Source organism: Mauremys reevesii, linkage group 1 (assembly GCF_016161935.1).
Source record: "Mauremys reevesii isolate NIE-2019 linkage group 1, ASM1616193v1, whole genome shotgun sequence".
NCBI classification, from domain to species: domain Eukaryota; kingdom Metazoa; phylum Chordata; order Testudines; family Geoemydidae; genus Mauremys; species Mauremys reevesii.
In genome coordinates this window covers 244,109,240-244,130,291 of record NC_052623.1, presented here as the reverse complement: position 1 = coordinate 244,130,291, position 21,052 = coordinate 244,109,240, and the positions used below count along the sequence as shown (strand labels likewise).

General features: G+C 48.4%; 1 protein-coding gene and 1 long non-coding RNA gene across 3 annotated transcripts in view; both read left to right on the top strand.

Annotated features, from left to right (window-relative positions):
• Positions 1-253: 253 nt before the first annotated feature.
• Positions 254-11,715, top strand: LOC120384580. 2 transcript variants are annotated; one of them, XR_005588959.1, is made up of 5 exons: positions 254-386; positions 874-975; positions 3,395-3,517; positions 10,618-10,732; positions 11,107-11,715. It is a non-coding gene; the product is annotated as an uncharacterized LOC120384580 (long non-coding RNA). The 2 variants fall into 2 exon arrangements; XR_005588957.1 differs by lacking the exon at positions 11,107-11,715 and having other exon boundaries at positions 10,618-10,975.
• A 7,979-nt stretch (positions 11,716-19,694) lies between these two features.
• Positions 19,695-21,052, top strand: part of PDE3A (phosphodiesterase 3A) — a 539,267-nt gene continuing 537,909 nt past the window's right edge. Inside the window, exon 1 of the mRNA XM_039544402.1 lies at positions 19,695-20,124. The gene's annotated coding sequence lies outside the window, so the exon portion shown is untranslated. The remainder of the gene's footprint in view (positions 20,125-21,052) is intronic.

Sequence of the window (21,052 nt, the reverse complement as noted above, 5' to 3'; positions counted from 1 at the left end):
GGCATTGCTGGAGGAAGCAGAAAGATTGTCTTTTTGTGCATGTCCAAATGGTTTGGAGAGCCATTTACTCGTAAGAAATTTTAGAAAGGTCCACACCTTTATTATCTGATGTTTAAAGATAGAATTAACAAATATAATTGTGATAGGGTGGACTAGGCCCTGAGGACCCCTGCTGGAGGCCCTGTGGCCTTGCCACACCCTGCCTCAGAAAAGGGCAGAAGAGAGGTCCTCCAAGCTGCCTAGAGTGGTGGTCTGGGAGGCAGCCAATCAGGGCCCAGTGGGCTTGTATAAGAAAAGCTGCAAGGCCAGAACATGTGAAGTTTCTTGCCAGAGCTAGAGGAGAGTAGATACCATGGGCTGGGACTCCACCAGGACAAGGCCTTGAGGTAAGGATGAAGAAGGTACTAGAACTATGGGGAAGTGACCCAGAGAATTGTAGCAGCAACACAGTTTATTTAAATGGACATGGTGGATGGCTGCTATCTATGGGGTCCCTGGGCGCCCCCCCCCCCCCAGCCACTGTGACAGTGGTCTGGACTTTGATATGCCCTGCAAGGAAACTGAATTTTTTTAGTGGCCAAGCTGAATAATGTGGGCCAGAGAGGTAAAGAATCTTCATGGAGGGAGGCCTGGCGGGGATGTGCTCTATAGCAGGGCCAGGACTGCTCAAAGAGCAGGGACAATTTGAGAGAGCCTAGAAGGGGCTGAGACAGTTTAAGCTAGGGTACTGTGATAGGCCATGCTGGACTGATTGAGGAGCCAGCTGAGAGATAAGGCTGCTGATTGAGGGCCCTTACAAAGCGTACTGCGATAGGTCACCTGTTGAACTTATACCCCAGAATGGGGTTAGCTTTGTTTTTATTTCACACACAGATGGTGTCTGACTTGGCCGGAGGGTTGAGTCACCAAAGACCTACCACAAAGTGTGTGAGAGAATGCAGGTGCACACACTCAGCCAGAGGGTGCTTTTGAGAGGTGAGGGCACTTTGTTACAATAATATTTTGTCTCTCTGATCCACTTGCGTTTACTCAGCTTGTGTTTTAATGTCTTCCTGTGGGTTTTTGAGCCCACAGTCTCTCAGAGGTCATGTTATAATTCAGAATGATGTCATGACATTCTTTAATTAAATGTGTTCTTTGTAACTGTGTGACCCAAATGAAAAGAACAGCACTATTGTGGTGATATCATTCCTTGATGTATAGAGAAAACTAAGCACAAAGGTCCAGATCCTCAGGGTATTTAGGTGCCTTATAACCAGGGAGTTAGATGCCTACATACCTTTCAGGATCTGGGGTTAATGTCTTCAGTGGGGAGCTATACGGCTCAGGCCGTCTGAAAACTGTGTTCTATAGGTAACATTTTCAAAAATGCCTAAGTCACTTAAGAGCCTACATTCCATTTTAAAAAATAAATCAGGCACTGAAGATGAAGTCTCGCTGAAAGTCAATGGGATTTGAGCTCTTAAAATATATGGGGGGAAATCATCAAAAGCACTTAGCTGTTACAGGTTCATGAATATCTCCCTTTAAACAGTCTTTAAAGGCTCAATTTAAGTGCTAACTTGCCACATTCATGGGAGTGGATTATGGAAGGACATTGCATCACTGGAGGCAAAGCAAAATGCTTTAGGGGGCCTGGGGCAGTGGACTCCCAGCCCTTCAAGTTAGCATTCATGGCTGATGGGAATTGGTGCATGGCCCTGTCTCCACCTGGCCAACCAACACTCCCCGCCCCCCGGTGACTTCATTCCAATGGTTTTTGCATAAGCCATGTACTGTATTTTAACAATTAGTTTAGATGCTGATTAGATACCAAGTTCATGGTTTTCCATTATTTATACTATCATTTCAACAATGGTGCAGATCAAGTTTAGTTGCTATTAGCTATGCACATACCCAGCTGGCTGTATGATCCATGAAAAGCAAGTTTAATTGTTTGGATACAGTGTTAAGGATATTTTTTATCCACATATCTCAAATAGGAATGACAAAATGACTTGATCTATTTCCTGTACCACAGTCTCACGGTCTATTTTTTTTCTTTTTTTTTTTTTTCAAAAAGAAAAACATTGTTTTGTAGGGATATTATTAGGCAATAAAAAATTCTGTTTGTTTTTTCTGTCCACTGAGATAACAGCAGAATGTTTTGTCTACGCCCAGCCAATCTTCATTAGCTGCTGGAAGATGTGAAACTGATTTGAAGTTCTTGGAACTTCAGCTCAATAACAAGCATAATTTATAATGTTTTGGATGGGAAGTTTCTGAGAAAAGAACTTTTTTGTAATAGGTTTTAGAATTTTTGTTTAAAATACACTTTCAACTAATTGCTGTGCTCTGACTGTTTATGGTTTTTAATTTTGTTTTACCTTTTTTGCCATCTAGTATATCTGCCTAGGCATGTCACAGACAGGTTCAACATAACTTATTCGTTTATTATTTTTATCATTTGTAATGGCTAGAGGTCAGCTAAGAAAGGGGTCTCGCTGTGCTAGGTGGCATGCAAACCAAATAAGAGCCAGCCCCTGCCCCAAAGCCCTTACAGCCTCTAAATAGAGAGTTGAGGGAAAGGAGTATGTATAACATGCAAGCAGAGTGAATGCCATGTTAGTGCCACAATTGTTGTTTGTTTACATCCTTTGGGTGGGATTTAGAGAGGAGGGGATTAGCTAAAAGAGAAAGGAAAGGGAGAAGGATCACTGAAGGGAATGGCATGGGGCGGGGGGGGGGGGGGAGGAGGAAGGCAGGTGAGAGTCTGAAATGAAGAGACTGTGAAGGAGGAGGTGGAGTAAACAACCAATGGGCACAGCCTGAAAACTAGAAAGCTTCCTGATGTACTAAAGGCTTGTCTATGCTGCCCTGCAGTTCAGACTACAGGGGTGTGACTAGCAGTTCTGTGCTGCAACTCCCCCGTGTGAACATGGTGGATGCAGGCTAAAAGGTTGCTAGTTCGTATTAACATAGTCCTCTTGGAGCAAGCCTACGCTAGTGAGAACTAGGAACCTTTTTGTTTATGCCCATGCTACGAGAGGCACAGCACAGCACTGTGATGTGCACTGCTGGTCTCACCCCTGGAGTCTGCTGCAGATCAGTGTAGACATAGCCACAGTCAGCATCCAACAGCCCCTGGTTAAACTCCTCTGCAGCAATCCTACTGGCTTATTAATAGTGTTGTCAGTAAAGGTTAGTTTCTTTACTGGGGGTCCACTCCAGTTGGATGACTGACTTGTGGAAGTTTCCAGCATCCCACATCCTTCTCCCTGCAGGTAGGTGTGGCTGAAGGACAGGAGCATGTCTGTGGCATTCCTATGCTTCTCCCCCCATGCCTGCATGGTTCCTGGCTGCTGGATGAACTCCTTGGGGCTGTTGGCCTTAAACTGCTTTAATTTACTCTAAGGGACTGACGAGCATGTAGCCAGCCCAGGATTAGGGGAGCACAACAGTAGCTGACAGCCACCTTTGCTACCTGCACTTCAACAGAGGATCTTAGCCTGTCTATTTTGCTATGGAAAAAAGACAGGTAAGTAAGCGGTGTGCTTCTAAATATTTCTGGGGAACTTGCAGTCTTTTTGATCTGAGTTTGAGTTTCAAAAAGTCTGCCTTCATGTGATGTAACTGAATGGGACTCTCTGTTAAAGTGTAAACACACTGGTTTCTATGCCTGTCACATAAAACTTCCTGGCCCATGTGACCTGAACAGTTAGGAGTACCTCAGCATTGTGCAGATTTTGCTTACATAACCCTTTCTTGGCATTTTCCGGCTTCTGGAACTCTGGACTGAGCCTCTCGGGGCATGTCTACACTCCAGCTGGGAGCAGGCCTTGCAGCCCATGCGGACAGACTCCTACAAGTGGCACTCAAGCTAGCATGCTAAATATAGCAGTGTGGTGATGCACCTCAGGCTGCAGCTTAGGGTCTCGTGCCTAGGTGGGCTCAAGACCCTGAGCTATAATCCAGCTGCAACAGCCACACTGTTTTTAGCATGCTAGCTTGACCCCATGCTAGTGCAAGTCAGTTTACCCTGGTTGGGAGGCTTGCTCCCTATAGGGTCCTACCGTATGGACGACAACAACAGTAATAGTATCAGGGGTAGCCATGTTAGTCTGGATCTGTAAAAGCAGCAAAGAGTCCTGTGGCACCTTCTAGACTAACAGATGTATTGGAGCATGAGCTTTCGTGGGTGAATACCCACTTCGTCGGATGCATGACACACGAAAGCTCATGCTCAAATACATCTGTTAGGCTATGGCTACACTGGCGATTTGCAGCGCTGGAAAGCCTCCACCAGCGCTGCAATTAGTAAGTGGCCACACCTGCAGGGCACTTCCAGCGCTGCAACTCCCTGGCTGCAGCGCTGGCCGTACACCTCACTCAGCATGGGGAATAAGGATTGCAGCGCTGGTCATCAAGTGTGGCCACACACCAGCGCTGTGATTGGCCTCCAGGGAATAAGGTGTATCCCAGAATGCTTTTATAAATTACTCTCTTTGTTTTGTTATGCAGCCTCTCTTTGTTTTGTTGTGAACGAGCTCCGATCGGAGCTCCGTTCTGTACCTGGCTGTAAACAATCAAATGAGAGGCAGGCAGGCAGAGTGAATGAAACAGAACGGAGCCGATCGGAGCTCCGTTTGAACCGCTTATCTATAAAAACAAACACTGATCACAGCAAACAGGAGCTATCTGTACCTGGCTGTGAATGATCAAATGAGAAGCAGGGGAAACAGTGTTGGATGCAGGCTGTTAGGGTTCGCAAACATTTTGTGATTTTTCCAATCTCTCTCTTCCCCGCTCCCTGTCACAGTACACCACAGGGAGTGAGTGAAACAGGGGGGAGTCCGTGTTGGAGGCAGGCTGTTTGCAATTAGAGTTAAGACTAAGGGCTCGTTAACATTTTGTGATTTTTTCCAATCCAGGAAGCTAACACACAGTGTTGGCTCCAAAAATCCACTCTCTATCTTCCCCGATCCCTGTCACAGTACACCACCCTCCACCCCCCTCTTTTGAAAAGCACGTTGGTGCACTTGAATGCTGGGATAGCTGCCCATAATGCAGCACTCCCAACAGCGCTGCAAATGCTCCAAATGTGGCCACACACCAGCGCTGGTAGCTGTGAGTGTGGCCACACACCAGCGCTGCTCCTACACAGCTGGATGACCAGCGCTGCAAACTGCCAGTGCTGCAAACCGTAAGTGTAGCCATACCCTTAGTCTATAAGGTGTGTGGCAAAACACCTGCCCCTCTGTTTGTTAGCTCAGTCCGTCCCAGCCTCAGAGGCACAGGCTAGGGCACAAGGGAAAAAAAAACCCTTCTCAATCTCACAAGGCCGAGCTGATTCCTTCTCAGCCAGCCCCCTAGTTCTAGTTTCTTTTCCCCCCCCCTTGGGGAGAATGCCCTCCGTCCTGCAACGAGTCTCAGAGCTCAGCTGTCCCTCCTTGCTGGCAGCTGCCCTGCTTCTCTCATCCTCCTCCCCCCCCCCTTCCAGCTTCCTTGTCAGGGAGGGTTTAAAAAGGTCTCTAGCAACTGGGGCCAGCTGAACCTGATTAGTTGCTTCCTAACCCCTGCCCCAGCTGAACCTTATTTTGCTGGCTAAGCCTTCCGGGCTAATTGTTGCCCCTTTCCAGGTAGCTAATTGGCCTGAATTTGCCACATATCCCCCCCCCTGCTCAACACTACAGGGTTGGGCCACTTGGGTCGGAAAACAATGTACCCTTGACAGGCCATCCGCATTGCCATGTTGAGTCCCGGACCGGTGCCGAACCGTGAAGTGGAAGGGCTGAAGCGACAGGAACCATCTCGTCACTCGCGCGTTCTTGTCCTTGTTCTGGTGCATCCATTGCAACGGGGCATGGTCCGTGACTAGGGCAAATCTCCGTCCCAGTAAATAATAGTGGAGGCTTTCTACGGCCCACTTTACCGCCAGACATTCCTTCTCCACGATGGCGTACTTCTGTTCTCTAGGCAGGAGCTTTCTACTGAGGTAGAGGACGGGGTGTTCGTCATCTCCGACCATTTGGGAAAGCACCGTCCCCAGGCCTACTTCCGAGGCGTCCGTCTGTAGGACGAACTCCTGCCCCCCAGTCTGGGGCTACTAGGACAGGGTCTGTGCAGAGGGCCGTTCGTAGATCCACAAAAGCGGCTTCGGCCGCAGCAGACCATTTCACTATGTCCGGGCCCCGAGCCCTGGTCAGGTCCGTTAAGGGGCATGCCCTGGTGGCAAAATGGGGAATGAACCGCCTATAGTACCCCACGAGTCCCAGGAATGCTCGGACCTGCTTTTTCCGCAGTGGCCGGGGCCACTTCAATATGGCGTCTAGCTTGTTGAGTTGGGGCCTCACCACGCCCCTCCCCACTACATACCCCAGGTATTTGGCTTCAGCTAACCCGATCGAACACTTGGAGGGATTCGCGGTCAGTCCGGCCTTTCTCAGGGTATCTAGTACTGCCTCTACCTTTCCGAGGTGCGTCTCCCAGTCGGGGCTATATATGATGACATCATCAAGATAGGCAGCAGCGTACTCCCTATGGGTCCGTAACAGCTTATCCATTAGCCGCTGGAAGGTAGCGGGGGCCCCATGTAATCCAAAGGGAAGAACGGTGTATTGATATAGTCCTTCCGGGGTTGCAAAGGCCGTCTTCTTGTCGGTCTTCGCCAGGGGGATCTGCCAATAGCCCTTGGTAAGGTCCAGGGTAGACATGAACCGGGCCTTTCCCAATCTGTCGATCAGTTCGTCGATCCTGGGTAAGGGGTAGGCGTCAAATCGAGATACCTCGTTCAGCTTGCGGAAGTCGTTGCAGAACCTCATACTGCCGTCTGGCTTTGGCACCAGAACCACGGGACTGGACCACTGGCTATGAGACTCTTCAATAACCCCTAGGGCCAGCATCTTCCTGACCTCTTTCCGAATTTCCTCTCTTTTGGCCTCCGGGATCCGGTATGGCTTGACGTGCACCTTTACCCCGGGCTCTGTGAAGATGTGATGGTGAACTTCCGTAGTTCTACCGGGTTTCTCCGAGAACACGTCTTGGTTGCATTTGACCAGGCTGACCGCCTCGGATCGTTGTTCTGGGGTCAGCTCCAGGGATATTCCCACCTGGTTGGGCTGATCGTCTTTAGGGGGTGGCGCCCCCAACACCGTTACCAGGGTTTCTCTATCCTGCCAGGGTTTCAGCAGATTTATGTGATAGATCTGCTCCAGCTTCCGGCGGCCTGGCTGCCGGACCTTGTAGTTAACTTCCCCTACTGCCTCAATTACCTCATAGGGTCCCTGCCATCTGGCCAGGAGCTTGCTCTCTGCCGTGGGTATGAGCACCATCACCCGGTCCCCCACCTGGAACTTCCGGGCCTTTGCTTGACGGTTGTAGTAGGTCCGTTGTGCCCCTTGGGCCTTCTCCATGTGTTCGCGTACTAGGGGGGTGACCCTGGCGATTCGGTCTCTCATTTGTAGCACATGTTCCACAATGTTTCTCCCCGGGTTTGGCTGCTCTTCCCAGTCTTCTTTAGCCAGATCCAGTATGCCCCTGGGGTGCCGACCATATAACAGCTCGAAGGGGGAGAATCCCGTGGAGGCCTGAAGAACTTCCCGGACGGCAAACAGCACATATGGTAGCAGGGTGTCCCAGTCTTTTCCATTGCAGCTGATCACCTTCCGCAACATGTTTTTCAACGTCTTGTTAAAGCGTTCAACGAGGCCATCGGTCTGGGGGTGGTAGACTGACGTTTGGAGGGTCCGTATGTGGAGCAGGTCACACAAGTCCTTCATCAGCTTGGAAACAAAGGGGGTCCCTTGGTCTGTCAGGATCTCCCTAGGTATTCCTACTCTGGAGAATATCTGGACTAATTCTTTGGCTATGGACTTTGACAGGGTATTCCGCAAGGGGATGGCCTCGGGGTATCGGGTGGCATAATCCGATACTACTAGGATGTACCGATGGCCCCGGGCTGACTTTTCTAATGGCCCCACTATGTCCATAGCTATACGTTCGAACGGGACCTCAATAATCGGTAGAGGGACCAGAGGGGCCCGTAAGTATGGTCGGGGCCCATGTAGTTGGCACTCCGGACAGGAGGAACAATACTGCCGGACGGCTGCATAAATGCCAGGCCAAAAAAACCTCTGTAGAACCCGGTCGAGGGTCTTATCCATCCCTAGATGGGCCCCGAACAGATGACTGTGGGCCAGGTCCATTACCGCCCTTTGATGCTTCCGGGGGACCAAGAGTTGTTCGATGACTCGCTCTTGGACCCGGACTACTCTATACAGCAAATCCTTTTTAATCATGTAATACGGTCCTGGTCCCTTAGCTCTTCCCTCCACCGGGACCCCATTCACCTCGACTACTTCTTTAAAAATGTTGTGGTATAGGGGATCATTGGCCTGATCCTGACCAAAAGTCCCACGTGCGGCCCCTATGGGCCCCATTTCGGGGGGGTCCTCCTCCCCCTCCCCCTCAGAGATAGCCTTCGGGGAACCTGGCCCAACAAATGGGCTGGAGTCGGCTGGCCTGGCCCCGCTGTCAGCTGCGCCCCTTCTTTCCCCCGCCAATGTAGGCGTCAGGTACCGGGTCAGGATCCTCGTCCCCCTCCTTTTGTCGGCCCGCCGTTCCCTCCGTGGTTTCCTGGGCTTCCCCGGTGGGGAGAACACGTCCTGGCCAAACTCGTGGAAAGCGGGGAGAGGGTCCCCCATCTGGGCCGCCCCTGGGGCCCCAGGGTTCTCCCACCCTTCCTCCTCTTTCCCGGGGAGTAGGCCATCAAATCCCGGGAAGTCTCGTCCGATAAGGACAGGGTAAGGGAGCTTCGGAACGACTCCTACCGTCACCTCGGTGGGGTTTCCGAGCACCTCAATGCGTACAGGGACGGTCGGGTAGTAGCCGACATCCCCATGTACACAGGATATTCCCGAGCGCTTGGCCTGGGATAGTTGGCCCGGCCTGACCAGCTTCCCAGAGACCAGCGTAATCGCACTGCCCGAGTCTATTAATGCTGTGGTCCCTATCCCGTTCAACTTAACGGGCCGGGTGTATCTATGAGGGACCATCGTGCCCCCGACCAGACTGATTAGCCCGCACGGTTCCCCTATTTCCCCTAGTTCGCACTGCATAGGCTCCCCAAGGTTAGGGCATTGGGCAGCAATGTGCCCTAGTTCACCACAGGCATAACATCGGTACCCCCCCTTGGGCAGCCCCCTATTTTTCAGGCTGCTGGGACGCATTCCCGGAGCCCTTCTTCCCCAGTCCTCCAGTCTTTCCGGGACTGCTGGTGGTTCCTTCACCTCCTGCCTCCCCTCCATTTTCCGGCCCGGGGCTAGGGCGAACGGGGGCCTCGGTGTAGAGGCTGGCCTCCGATATTGGCGCCTCCCTCCCGGGGTCTGAGATAGTTCTTGGGCTGCCAAGTGTCTCTCCACGAGAGCAACCAGATCATCATAAGAGGAGGGGTCGTTTTGGCAGACCCACCCCCGTATGTCCGGCGGCAACCCTCTCATGTATCTGTCCAATACCAGGAGTTCTAATACCTTCTCCGGCCCATGGGCCTCGGGGCGGAACCACTTCCGAGCAAGGTGTATCAGATCGAATAGCTGGGACCTCGGGGGTTTGTCCTCCCGATACTTCCACTCGTGGAAGCGCTGGGCCCTTATGGCAGGCGTCAGGCCTGCCCTTGCCAGGATCTCCGCCTTCAGCCGAGAGTAATCCATGGCTGCTTCCGCGGGCATGTCAAAGTAGGCTTTCTGGGCCTCCCCGCATAGAAATGGAGCCAGCAGACCGGCCCACTGGTCCTGTGGCCAGGCCTCCCGCCAGGCCGTCCTCTCGAACGCAAGGAGATAGGCCTCTACATCGTCTTCTGGTATCATCTTCTGCAAGTAGTTGCTTGCCCGTAGCGGTCGGGTCCCCTGGGCCCCCTGCATCATTGTGGTCAGGGCCTTCAACTGATTCACTACCTCGGTCAGGTTTGCTCGATCTTGGGCTGCCTGGCTCATCAACAGCTGGTTGGTCTCCTGTTGTACCCGTACGGACTCCCGCTGGGCAGCCACCTGCACTCTGGTAGCCTCTTGTTGGGCTGCAGTGGCCTGTATCAGTGCCTTCAGCACATCCTCCATTTTAGATTTTTTTTTTTTGTGGTCTTCACCCTGCCCAGTTACGGCTTGCCATGGAGCCTCACCCACTAGGCGATCCCACTTCTGACACCACGTGTGGCAAAACACCTGCCCCTCTGTTTGTTAGCTCAGTCCGTCCCAGCCTCAGAGGCACAGGCTAGGGCACAAGGGGGGGAAAAAACCCTTCTCAATCTCACAAGGCTGAGCTGATTCCTTCTCAGCCAGCTCCCTAGTTCTAGTTTCTCCCCCCCCCCCCCTTGGGGAGAATGCCCTCCGTCCTGCAGCGAGTCTCAGAGTTCAGCTGTCCCTCCTTGCTGGCAGCTGCCCTGCTTCTCTCATCCTCCTCCGCGCCCCCCCCCCCCCAGCTTCCTTGTCAGGGAGGGTTTAAAAAGGTCTCTAGCAACTGGGGCCAGCTGAACCTGATCAGTTTCTTCCTAACCCCTGCCCCAGCTGAACCTTATTTTGCTGGCTAAGCCTTCCGGGCTAATTGTTGCCCCTCTCCAGGTAGCTAATTGGCCTGAATTTGCCACAGGTGCCACAGGACTCTTTGCTGCAACAACAGTAATGTCTACCATAGCCCAGAGACACCATTTCTCAGCATAGACCTCTACAGGATTCGACCCAGGAAGCCTGGAGAGGAAGACACAGTAAGGGAAAGCCTTTTTTCTTTTGTTTTAAGCTGGCCAGCATTCACAGTGCTACGTACTCGTATATCTGGACTCAACCTTAGCATGCCATCTGCCTGGGGAGGTTCCAGGGAAGGAGCTGGGGGTTATGAAGAGCTGGGGAATTTGTTGATTTGTATGTTTTATTACTTATTCGTTAATCCTAACCCTTTCCTTTCCCACATCTTATTTTCCTGCTCCCAGTAAAGTTCCCCTTTGTTATAATGTTGGTTTGGGGTGTGTCATTTCTTTCCTGAGGTTTGTGTTGATGTTCTTCACTGTTTCATGTGTACTAGGTTTTAGTCTCCTTTCCAGCCATAGTAGCATTAGTCATTTCCCCAAAACACACTCATTAGGTCTCTAGCACCAGTGAGGAGTCACCTCGGGTGGAAACACCAGCTGTCACAAAAAAGAGCCCAGGACGCAACCTATGCAAGGATAGCGGAGAACCACGCCAAACAGCAGTCACCAGCGAGGAGGCTTGAGCCACACCTTGTGGGAGGAGCTATGCTTAGCTGATATTTTTAATATATGTATGAATACTTGAGAGGGATTATTTTATGCCCTCATTTTACCAGTGCTGCAGAGACTCAGTCAAAGGGAAATCCTTATCTGGACTCTCACATGAGGCCTTTTAATGAACTTGAGCCTGGGCCATCTGCTAGCCATACTGATAAATGGGAGAACTACTACTTTCATGTTACTAGTCACATAACGGTTGACATGCAATTTATGTTTTACGCACAGTAAACACCTCAGAGCTCTTTTGTTTATTCCAGTGTACATAGGAGCTGTCTTTGCCACAGCTGCTGCATTCTCACTATGTTCAATTTTAAACAAAATAACTTTGGAAAAAACAATTATATAAAGTGTTTACACGCCAAATGCCTAAGCTGCGGTGACAACATTGTTGGATTTAAAAACTAAGTAATGTGGTGTATACCGGAATAAATCATATGAAACAATAAGGCCTTTATTAATTCATTGCCAAACAGTTTTTTCAGAATAAGATAAGTCACTGACCTTCATACCTTGTGGCTTTGACTAATCCTCTGATGGAAGAGGAGAGGGATGGTTTGGTCCTGAATTCCTGGCTCAGGAGAATAAAGGTTGAAGGATTTGGCACCTGCTTATGAGGAACAATTATTATTTATTTGTTGAAACTGACAGTTCTCAGCCCTGCACAAAACATACCTTTTTGCTTCAAGGTACTTACCTTCAAAAATAAACAATATAGCAGAACTATATAGAGTCACATACTGCCTTCATTTACACTGCTACCACTGAGTTTGCTGTTGCCTGCAAAAGAATGGAGCAGAAAACTGAATAAAGGTCCCGTGAAAGAGGTAAACCAGATGAAGTTTAATAAAGACAAATGCAAAGTGCTCCTCTTAGGAAGGAACAATCAGTTTCACACATACAGAATGGGAAGAGACTGTCTACGAAGGAGTACAGCAGAAACGGATCTAGGAGTTATAGTGGACCACAAGCTAAATGAGTCAACAGTGTGATGCTGTTGGAAAAAAAGCAAATGTGATTCTGGGATGCATTAACAGGTGTGTTGTGAGCAAGACACAAGAAGTCATTCTTCCGCTCTACGCTGCACTGGTTAGGCCTCAACTGGAGTATTGTGTTCAGTTCTGGGCACCGCATTTCAAGAAAGATGTGGAGAAATTGGAGAGGGTCCAGAGAAGAGCAACAAGAATGATTAAAGGTCTTGAGAACATGACCTACGGAGGAAGGCTGAAAGAATTGGGTTTGTTTCTTTTGGAAAAGAGAAGACTGAGAGGGGACATGATAGCAGTTTTCAGGTATCTAAAAGGGTGTCCTCAGGAGGAGGGAGAACCTATTCACCTTAGCCTGTACTGATAGAACAAGAAGCAATGGGCTTAAACTGCAGCAAGGGAGAGTTAGGTTGGACATTAGGAAAAAGTTCCTAACAGGGTGGTTAAACACTGGAATAAATTGCCTAGAGAGGTTGTGGAATCTCCACCTCTGGAGACATTTATCTAACCTACTCTTAAATATCTATCAGGGATGGTCTAGACAGTATTTGGTCCTGCCATGAGGGCAGGGGACTGGACTCGATGACCTCTCAAGGTCCCTTCTAGTCCTAGAGTCTATGAATCTATCTTAGATTTTTAGTTCCACTTTATGGCCAAAAAAGGATAGGGTCAAACTTTTTTTTTTAAACCCTGAAAGACTTAAGTTATATTTGAGTGAAATAGGAACTTTATATTTCTTTTTGTTCCAATGGAAGCAGTAGTAAAACGCAGGGACTTAGAATCGGGACTCCTGTGTTCTCTTCTTAGTTCTGACACTGATGACTGATCTTTTCTAAATCTCTTTTCCATGCAGCAATTCATTAATCTGTGAACTAGATATATTTACTGTTTATATTGTAGTAGTGCCTAGAGGCTCCAGCACCGTTGTGCTCAGTACCATACAAATATATACAAGGAAGTTGATCCTGCCCCAAAGATCTGATATCTGCAATCATGCTTAGCTACCTCCCATGGTGGTGTGAAAATAAATTAGTGTTTGTAAAGAGCTTTGAGATAATCAGATGAAAGGTCCTGGATAAGTACAAAGTATAGTTATTGCCCAATATTTAACATGGATTTATTATCAGAATATTGTCATTGTAAACAGTATTTAACTTGGTAAACAGAAAGTGAGAGCTGAGTTGCCCACTTTACCATATGGTATTACTTTAATCCTTCTGGAACCCATCTTTAAAAAAAAAAAAAAGACTTCTGGCTTTAGCTTGTTTCAGCTTAGTCACAATATTCTCAAATTAGGCTACTTTGTTGATTAAATATTGTTTATTTTAGTTATTTAAAAACTATGCAGGAAAGATCCACTTGTTTTCAACAGCTGTTTTTACAAGCATGTCTTGGCAAGAGTTAGTCATTTATTCTACCAACAACAGAATTAACTCATTCAAAGTTTCCTCTTAAACTCTCCAAAGGAAATACATATTTAAAGATGAAATTACATCTTTAACCTCCACTGTGCCTATGCATTGCAACACATGTGGGTCTGGTCCTCATCTGGTGCAAACTGAGGAAGAGCCATTAACTTCATGGGGCTATGCTGATTTACAGACTTATATAAGCTGAGCATCTGGCTCATGATATTCAGCCACTGTTTGACCATACTACAAAAAATAGGTCATGTGATTTCTGATATGAAGAGATTTCAAAAGGTATGACTGTAACAGTGACAGACCCCAGTGGTCAGCAGATGGGATTGAACCTGGGACCTTTGGAGCTAAATGCAAAGAGCCTCTACTGCATGAGCTAAAAGCACAATGGCTGTTAGCCAAGGCTGTAGAGCAGACTCATTAATATCTCTCTGTAAGTGGCCTTGGTGCCACTAGAGGAGACAACATCACACTGCACCTAGGAGGTGTGTGGGTTACAGAAGGACCAAATTGGAAACCCTGTGGCTGATTAATAATACAAAGAGCTATAATGATATTTCATTAGGTCCTATAGCACTTATTGTATCAGTGTGGCTATGTTGTATACCTTTGCTGCACCTATTACTTTAAGGGTGAAATTTGAAGAAATGAAGGTCAATGCACAACTGTGCAGCTACAGTTACACTAGGTGATACGTATTTAATGAAACAAAATGGTAGAACACCAACCAAACATTGCTTTGCCCAGCTGTAAAACTATATTACCGTACATTTTCTTCTTTTAAAGGATAAACCTGTCCCAAGAAGGGATTTTTTTAAATATTCAAATTAAAACTATTGATCAGTTATAGTGGGACTTATTTGTCCAATGGTGATGTTTCTGTTCGCTGACAAGGTATGTAAAATTCTTAGCATGAGGTTGCTGGTATGAGTATGCCCACTGATTAATTCAAAATTCACACTTGCTCTAAACCCATTCACTAATATGCTTGATGAAATCAAACAGAAAATGGGCACAAACACAATGGAAGTTGGTCCTATAACAGACACCATTGCAGGCTATCACTGGAGTGCTCTGGTACACCAGTCATCTCTAAGGGTCTATTTACACTTGAGCTGGAGGTGTAATTTCCAGCTTGAATAGACATACCCACACTAGCTCCGTCAGCACTAGCATGCTAAAAATAGAAACGTAGCTGTGGGGATGTGAGTGGCAGGTGGGGAAGTCTGCCCTGAGGAGGTACCTTTCAGATGGGATTGTCTTCAGGGCAGTTAGTCTCTCCTGCTGCTTGCCCACTGTGACTAGACTTTGAGTTTTAGCCTCCTAGCTTGATCAGAGCTAGTGAGACTATGCTACCTGAGCTGGAAATTGCACCTCCCACTCTAGTGTAGACATAGCCTTACTGTCTTTTTGCCTGCTCTATTTAGACTGTAACATAAGCTAAGAGGAAACACTAGACTCTAGAGCAGGCCTGCACAACTCATAAAGCGGCGAGGGCCACATTCCTCCAAAGAAAACAGCCGAGGGCCGAAACCTCCCGGCCCCGCAGAAACTCCCCGCCCCAGGGCCGTCCAGCCCTGCAGAAACAAACCCTCCTTCCCCAGCGCTGCCCCACCAAAACAGCTGTGGGCCAAAAAGGAAGGTTGGGGGTGGGGAGGTGATACTTTATTTTAAATCAACCGTGGGCTCCCAGCTGAAGAGGTGGCTGGGAGCCCTCAGGGTCAAATTAAAGGGCTCCGGGCTCCGGCGGCTGGGGGAACCCGGCAGGGTCGGCTCTAGGATTTTTGCTGCCCCCCGTCCCAGCCCTGGGCTCCCCACTGTACCCCCCTGCTGCCCCAATCCTGGGCTCTCCCCCCACTGACCCACACCCCCTGCCGCCCCAGCGCTGGGCTTCCCCCTTTCCTCCCCACCAGTGCCCTCCCCCCACCCTGCTGCTGCCCCAGCCCTGGGCTCCCCCCCCCCACACCTCCTGCCTCCCCAGCCCTGGGTCACTGGTAACGCTCCCAGGGCAGGTCATTCAGCAGGAATTTTGGATGTGCACAAAACACAGACAGGATTGGTTCCCATATGGTTACAGAGCTGCAGCAAAGTGGAACAATTTTCAGCTTGTGTGATTGGAAGATATCTGGATGCATATTATAAGACTGTCCTCCATAAATGAGGAAAAGTTCAGGTGCCTTTATTATTCTTTTGTTCCACTCTTTCTTTCTATGGGGAATTTGCCAATGCAATATCACTGTCTTCCTTAAACAAACAAAAAGGCAATGGCTGTTGAAAATAGCAATTCCAGTGCTAATAAGCATTTCTTGCTCAATTTTATCCTGCTTTTTCTACAGCAAGTTACAGTGGATCAGTATATTTGATTTGGAAGAAATGAAGTAACAGCTGCCCAAACTGAGCTTGAGCACTCCTGAATTGTGAGGTGTTCAAATCTGGAAGGTGCTGGGGGGGGGGGGGGCTGTGGGCTCCGCGGGGGAGTATGGCAGCAATGTGTCTGGAGCTGCATGGAGCCAGACACGCTGGTCTGAGTGGCACGGTACGGGGGCTGGGGGTTGGAGAAGGGGTAGGGGTTCCAGGGGCAGTCAAGGGACAGGGAGCAGGGGTGGTTGGATGGGGCAGAGGTTCAGGGGGCAGTCAGGGGACAGGCAGCAGTAGGATAGGCATTGGAGTCCCAGGGGTTTATCAGGGGACAGGTAGGGGTGGGGTCCTGGGGAAAGTTGGGGGTCTCAGGAGGGGGCAGTTGGGGACAAGGAGAAGGGAGGCTTAGATGGGGCTGGGGTCCCAAGGGGCAGTTGGAGCAGGGGTCTTGGGAGGGAGCAATCGGGGGACAAGGAGCAGCAGCATTTAGATAGGGGGTGGGAGTCCTGGGGGGCAGTTGGGGCAGAGGTCTGGGGAGGGGGCAAACAGCGGCCGCATGCCGGGATTCAAACGGCTCTGGGCTGCCCGCAGCTGCGGGGAGCCCAGAGCCCTTTAAATCCCAGCCACGGCTGGGAATCTCTGCGGGCAAACCAGAGCCCTCTGACTCCCGGCCGCGGCTGGGATTCAAACGGCTCTGGGCTCCCCGCAGCTGCGGGCAACTCAGCCTTTTGATTCCCAGCCGCGGTTGGGAGTCAGAGGGCTCTGGGCTGCCCGCAGCAGCGGGGAGTGTAGAGCCCTTTAAATCCCTGCCATGGCCGGGTCAGAGGGCTCTGGACTGCCCATAGAGATTCCCAGCCACGGCTGGGATTTAAAGGGCTCAGGGCTCCGGGCAACCCAGAGCCTTTTAATTCTTGGCCCCGGCTGAGATTTAAAGGGCTCTGGGCTCCCCACCGCTGCCGGCAGCCCAGAGCCCTCTGACTCCCAGCCGCGGCTGAGATTTAAAGGGCTCTGGGCTCCCTGCCACTGCGGACAGCCCAGAGCCCTCTGACTCCCAGCCGCGGCCGGGATTCAAAGGCTCTGGGCTGCCCGCAGAGCGCCATGTGCAGGGGATTTAGAATCCCCCCGCGGGCCGCACAGTGAGGCTCTGCGGGCCGCATGTTGTGCAGGCCTGCTCTAGAGGCTCCAGCCCTTGCAGGATTCCGATAAACACACATTTTGAGTAATATTAGACTACACTGAAGGCTGAGGGCACTCAAGAATCTGATGGATTTAATTTAAATTTAGCAGGGTCAGTGGAGTGAGCTCATAAATACCTGAATGAATCCTCCTTATTGCTTCAAATCTGTCAGATTTTCATTTAGCAGCTGTTGTTGTCACTAATGCTTTTCATTTTTTTTGCCCTGTTTAATTCCAACAAATTGGGGAAGGGGGTGGGGGAGAAGTGAAACAGTCTAACAAACCTTGAGGCCTCATAATCCCTTACAGGGGAAAAGGCATATTCCTGCAAAGGTCATTTTAAGGGTGATGGGGGCAGCACAATGTTCACTGATTAAGTGTTGACCACAGTAGTTATAAATAGAACCTTTCCTCATTAATGCAAGCTAGATCTGAGCCCACAACATTCACAGCCCAGCTCCAGGCAAAGAGATCTTGTGACAAACAGCAGAAAAAATGGAAGGTTCTTCAGATGTTAACATATGGGATATTGAAGACCAGATGATGAACTTATTTTAAGCCTGCAATCTGATAAACAGGGCCGCCAGAGATTCCGGGGGGCCCGGGTCGCGCGGCGGGGGGGCCCAGGGGCGGGCGGACCCCCGCGCGCGCAGCAGCGGCGCGTGCCCTTTCCTGGCCTGAGGCGGCATTTGGCTCGCTGAGCTCCGCAGGCATGCCTGCGACGGGTCGACCGGGGACGGACGCGGCGACTGCGGCGTTATTTTAAGCCTGCAATCTTTGCAGTAGAAGTGATAAAATCACTAAAGCTGGACAAATTTTTCCATATTGTCTTTCTTGATAGATGAGCAGGCATCACTATGCTTCTCCCAACACCTTTTCTTTCAAAATTAGTTTATTCAGTCATAGATCAGGGCCCGCTCTTGCAGTTTTCACTCAGACAAAACTCTATTAATGTAAGTTTTGCCTGAGTAAGGACTATCTAGTCAAGTCTCAACAGATTAATATTAAAAATGTCATGTTTTAGTGTGCTCCCTTTTACACACTTGCTACGCAGCATACGATTCTTGTTTCTGTACTTCTCTAACAGTGAAATGATCAATAACAGCAAAGAATTCTTGTTTAACATCAGGCTTTTATACACCTGATCTCTTCAGTTCTATGTGTGCTTCCCTTCCTGAACATAAAGCCCTAAACCCTTCTGTGTAGCAATAACTTATCAGTCTAGATTTTTTTTTTAATCAATAGTCCTCAAGCTTTGTGTGCTTAACAGGTAGTTCTTCAGTATTGTTTGTATCTAAAGGCCCAATTAGAAATTGGGACCCTAGGTGGTGTATGCACACAACAAATTATTGGTTCTTGCCCTCAGAGTTTACAATGTAAGTAAGAGACAACAGGTGGGTTCAATAAACAGATGGGCGGGGGGGGGACCACAAGATAATAATGAGACTACTCTAAGTTTAATGAGCAGCAGTCACAACACAACACAATGTCTGGCTGCTATTGAGTATTTTGCAGACATGTCAGCAGTTTTAAGGATCGATTTGGAGGAAGTCGGCAGATAGTGACACTCTCCAAATGGCATTGTGGAGATGTTTGTTGTGTCTCAGTTGTTTTCATATCATAAAGTATTCAGTTTTACAAGCACAAAATGGTTTTTGGGTTTCTTGTTTTGCAAGTCCTACAAGCTCAACCTGGGAACTGAGAATGAAACTGGGTTTATCATTTCATGTATATCATGACCAGTCATGAAGATCCTGCAGGCCAAATTCTGCCCTTAGTGACACCTGTGCAGCCTCCTTGTTTTTAAACAGGGTTATCCAGATATAACTGATCAAACCTTATTAAAATTTTATAAAGATACAGAAGGGATAGACGTCACTCACTTATTCCTGTTACTCAGCTGTATTAGCTCTGCAGTGCTATGACTTCTTCACAAATGCCAGCAGATGACTGAATGTACACAGGTTGCAGATCTCTTGCGTAAAGAGGTGCCATTTTTTACTTATCTTGAGTTGGCGTCTCCAGCTGGGAATAATTGGGTGTAGCCGAGCCTAGATAGATTTAGAACCTTAAAGAGAGAAAAGTGTTGCTATCTAGAAGGCCTAGGCCCAGAGTTCTAGAGATAGGAGAATTGCTAGGTTCATGCTGTTTTAGTTTCTAGGTGGTTCAGGGGTGTGTGGAAGGATTTAACCCACAAACAGGGAATGTGGCCAGAGATGCTGCTAAGGTTTTGCTTTGTGTGGCTATGCTTTTGATCCACCAATGCTACCCCCATGTTTATAATTCCTTTTCAAATTGTAGTAATGCTTTTCCAAATACTTGGAATTCCCCCCTCCCCCACTACAGCTGGTTCTTCACCTTCGTCAACACTTCAGTTCCCAGACTGTTACAGGGTGGGGGAGCTCCCACCTTCATGGTGATGAGCTTGCACCTACAGACCTTGTTGTCATAGTTCTCCTACATCCACTGCAGCTTTTGCAGTCTCTTTGGTCAGGGTTCCATAGCAATAGAGACATCACAGGGCAATAGCAGAGCATCCTGCAAACTTCTTACCAGAGCCCCAGGTGCCTGCACAAAAGCATAGGGAACCTGGCCATTGCCTGTTGTGGTGATGCCCCAGGAAAACTACCAATTAAAATCCACAGATGCCCCAGGAAAACTACCAATTAAAATCCACAGGTAACACAGAAGCTGCTGCAGTGGATTTAACAGTTTCTTCACATCTTCAGAGAGTCTCCTGCTCTAAGTGACTACAGTTTTCCAGAGTTAGCATATAACCCCATCTCTCCTCCATCAGAAACTGCAGCTGTTTTGGCATTCCCACAATTCCCCTGTAGTAAACTTTTCTTCAGCGTTGCTGATTTAGAGTAGGTGCTTTTGTTCCAGTCCAACAGAAGCAGCATTTCAGTGTTTGGTGAGTGATCTTTATTTATGCTGTGTTTTAAAAAGTCTAGAGTGTTTGGGAATCTTTAGGATGAAAAATGGTTTTGATGAAGGTTAGCTGACTGTGAATTTAATTGTAGGAATTTACTCAGCTCCAGGCAAAAAGAACTATACAGTAAAATGCTTTCATGTAACCCAGGTAACAAATTAGTGGATAGAAAGCCCCCCAAACAAACCAGCATATAGAATTGTTTTGACTTAAATGTATCACTTAAATCTCTTGGTGGTTTGACTAAGACTGGCCATTCTTTAATTCAGGCCTAGATGGTGATGGTGTAGAAACTAAATATGTAGCCAAACTTGTCTACCAGAAAACCTGCTAAAGAGTTGCACTAAGAAAGTTTGAGTGACTATAGGTTGACCTATCTGATCTATTTAGATTGTGAATCATTAAATATTTAATTGATCAGCAGTTGTTCATTGTCTCATGCTTAGCTTGCTAGGCAATGGAGATTATTAGATTTAGTGAAAGATGAGCTCTGGGGCAAGCATGTATGGGGCCAGATCCTGCTGTTAGATAGGATGGTATAAATCCAGAGTAACTCTGCTGAAGTCAATTATAACCAAAGGATTAATTTAATAGAGTCCAACATACAGTTCATAATACCAGAAATCTTTGAGCCAAACAATCTATATGTCAGTTATTAAGAGGTGCCTTTTGGCTTGCTTGACCCTGTTTCAAATTGTTTGTCTAATAGAAGAGATCATGTTAGCTAAGCTAGCTTGTATTTTTTGAGCAAGGGTTTTGCTGTACAGTAGAATGTTCTTAATTGGAATAGATGCTGGTGGAAAAAGAAACATGGCAATTAAAGTTTTGTCCAAATTGTCAGAGGAATATATTGTGCTGACAGAGCTGCTTTTATTTCCATTAATTGCTTTAAATATATACGGTGAATGCA